The sequence below is a fragment of the Mus pahari genome, chromosome 11 (assembly GCF_900095145.1).
Source record: "Mus pahari chromosome 11, PAHARI_EIJ_v1.1, whole genome shotgun sequence".
NCBI lineage: Eukaryota > Metazoa > Chordata > Mammalia > Rodentia > Muridae > Mus > Mus pahari.
In genome coordinates this window covers 59551024-59554489 of record NC_034600.1, presented here as the reverse complement: position 1 = coordinate 59554489, position 3466 = coordinate 59551024, and the positions used below count along the sequence as shown (strand labels likewise).

At 40.8% G+C, this 3466-nt stretch overlaps 1 protein-coding gene across 3 annotated transcripts in view; it reads left to right on the top strand.

Annotated features, from left to right (window-relative positions):
- Cdh6 (cadherin 6) overlaps positions 1-3466 on the top strand; it is a 133786-nt gene that overhangs the window by 52584 nt on the left and 77736 nt on the right. The gene's annotated exons all lie outside the window — the stretch shown is intronic.

Below are 3466 nucleotides of genomic sequence, written 5' to 3'. Positions count from 1 at the left end.
GAGAGAGAGAGAGAGAGAGAGAGAGAGAGAGAGAGAGAGAGAGAGAGAGAGCGCATGCGCACACGCACAGGCACATGCGCATGCCACTGTGTACTTATGGAGATCAGAGGGCAGCTTTGTGAGGTTAATTCTCTCCTTCCAACTTTGGGTGGGTTCCAGGGATCAAACTCAGGTCATCAGACCTACTAGCAATCATTATTACCTGCTGGGCCATCTTCCCATGGCCCCTGGATTTTTATTGATAGGAAATGCCGCCTCACCTAAAAACCCTGTTCACTATATAACCAGCTTAGCCAAATCATGCTTTTATCTTCCGTCTTACTTAATCTTATCCATCCGCGCATTTCCCAGAACCCTTAGGATGAGCTCTGAGCTCTACAAAGCATACATCATTGTTCTGAAGGGAAATTCCCCAGACGCTACAAAGTAAGGGTGTTGCAAACCGGTGTGCATATGTTTCACTATTTAATATCGGCGATTGCCCTTTTCTGACGGCCTCTCCATCCCCCACCTCCATCTGACTGCAGCCCATGTGTCAGCCAGTTAATGTGGAAACAATGATGATGTTTATCTATAAACGAAAAACCTACTCTGACTACAGTTCAGTTTGGGATGAGGTGAGGCAGTCAGATCTTTAAGGTTTCTTCCCTGAACCTCAAATGCTTTTGGAAAGCTAGATGAGCCTCCTGCTATGATGGATCTGAAACAGGGTTTTGTGTAGTCCAGATAAACCAGAAGCTAACATTGGTCAGGAGGGGCATATCGAATCTCTGCTCCTCCTGCTGGGATCGCAGGCTTTCTGTGCCACTGCTCTAGTTTAGGAGGTTCTGGGGAACCAAACCTAGGTTCTTGGGTGTGCTGGAACCACAGTCTATCCACAAAGCCATAAGCGCCAACCTGTAGCCTCAGGACTCCTGAACTTTCTATTGGGATCACAGGAGACACTGAGGATTTGAACCCAGGGCCTTTGATGTGCCGAGACAGCACTCTCCCCACAGAGCTACAGCAGTTTATGGAGGTCTAAGCTGTCTTGTCAAGACCTCTTTAATCCAACATTGATCCAGAAGCCAGGCAACACTGTAAAGATACCACTGAACATGACAAGAGAACTGGACAGGTAGAGATGATCTGAGTATAAAATCATTTAGTTATTGTACTGAGTATAATGCAAAATACACACAAGTGCTTACAATAAACTTGAATTCTTTGAAAATTTCACATTTTGCATTCTGCTGTTGTATCTCCTGGGTCTCTTCACTCAATATAACTGTGCATTTGGATCTGGCTAATATAAAATTCAAAAGCTAGCAAGGTCCAAAAGTCAAAAACCAAAAAAAAAAAAAAACAAAAAAAAACCTGCTAATAGCTACTGTGTATCAACTCTTTGTCGTGTACTACCCAGTTACTGTGTGTCAATGTTTTGTCTCCTTTGTCATTTTGACTCCACATTAATATTATAACAGAGGGACAGGATCACCCACCACCAGTCAAGTGAAAATCCTGAAACTACTAAGGGTTAATGAAGAGTGCAAAGCCACACAATAAAAATGCCAACCCGTGTCCAGCTTGTTCCATAGCACATCCCTTCACTGGCATGGTCACCTGCTTCTGTCTAGGGGCGCGTTGGCTTACTCTCTCCACACCGTCCAGGGAGGACCATCATTGACTAGAAGGCAGTCAAGGATGCTGCAGCTGGAGTCTTGGTATTCACAGGAGCAGCTACAGTTTCTCATCAGGCAGAGGACATGCTAGTGTGCTTTCTTTTTCATTCTAAGCAGTGGGAAATGCTGGTCGGGCACACAGCAATCTGTTGAGTTATAAATAGTGGCATTTCACTGTATTTAAAAAAAAAAATACTCAAACACACACGCCAAACCTTTTCATTACACTTTAGATTAAGACAAATATTTTTTGTTAGTAAGAGCATTTAAAGACAGCAAATTCAAGCGCTAATGTCAAATTGATGAGCAAAGTTTTGCAATGCCCCCGATCTTGTTCTAAGCAGTTTGTTGAAATTATACAGAATATGGCTTATTCTAATTGCATTATCAAAATAAAGGGTTGCTGTAAAAACTACTCTGCAGATTCTACAAAAAAAAAAAAAAATGAGGGGTGCTAAACAACAAAGAACTGTGAGAGGTTATTTATTTGTTAAAATATTATTCTAGAGGTTTTTCCCCCCATATAGTTCACTATAATTTAGTTTTAAACACTAAAAGCCTATCATATAAACTAAGGTGCCTAAGCCAACATAAGAAATCTGTTTTAAAGGCTTTTATTAAATATGAGTGTGTGTTTTTTTTCTTTTAAGCAATTAAAATATTCACTCTGGCCAAGAAAGCTTTCTTCCTAATGATATTAAAACAAGAAAAAGGACTCATTGGCATGAATACGATATTTAACTGTTCAAATTAAAAGCAGACCTCAAAGCAATCTTTCAACGTACGTATTTGATATAACTTCTGTGAACTAAAGCCATTAATGACTTGCGGGGAGGGGGAGAGGGGAGGAACACCTCCCTGTCCTTTCCCACTCATTTCCAACGATTCTGAGCCAACGTATTTCCTGCTAATCATACATATTTTATTTTCAACCTTATGAGGCACCTTAATTTAAAAACGAAACCCACAGCAGACGACTTAGCACAACGCGATGAAAGTCGCCTAGTGTGTGCCGTCATGACAGCATCCTCTCAGCCCGGAGCTTTTTCATCTCTTTCCTTTAAGGGCTTGTTTTAGACTATAATTATTCTTGAGACTCCAGGTTAACACTGCCATTAAATCTTGTAGAGGTGGATGATAAATTGGAGGCTAACAAGTTGTACTGATCTTTTTCTCGGAATTCGGCTTGTTTGAACTCAACTGCCATGAAACAACGCGACAAATATCTCCATTCCAGAACTTTCCCACAGTTGCAACGTGCGCAAGCAATGGTGCCCCATCATCAGAAAAAAAAAAAATCATAGAGCCTGCACTGCAAATAATTTCTCTTGGCCCCATGGCAGGTGATTTGTAGAAAATTTCTAAAATTACAAATTTCATGTCTGGTGGGCTTAACCATTTCAAAATGATCTTAGTCTTCCTGCTGCCTCCTAATGGGATCCACTGAACTAGGCTCCCCTTCAAGAAAGAATAGAAAATGTCTGTGCCCTAAAACATTAAAATCATTTTTAAAAAATATTTTTTAAAAAATAGTAATTATAAGAGGTGATATGTATGTTAACTGTCTAAACTTAACCATCCTACAATGTGTGTATCAGATCTATCAAAAGACCATGCTGTACATGATAAATGCTCTCTCTCACACACATATGTGCACATGAGCACACACACATACACATATACACATATGCGCACACACACTCGTGCACACACTTGTTCTGAAAGAAACTCACGCATGTATCCAGTGCATTCCGCTTACTCTCATCTCTCCATCTCCTCTATCTCTCCTCATCTCTCCATCTCCT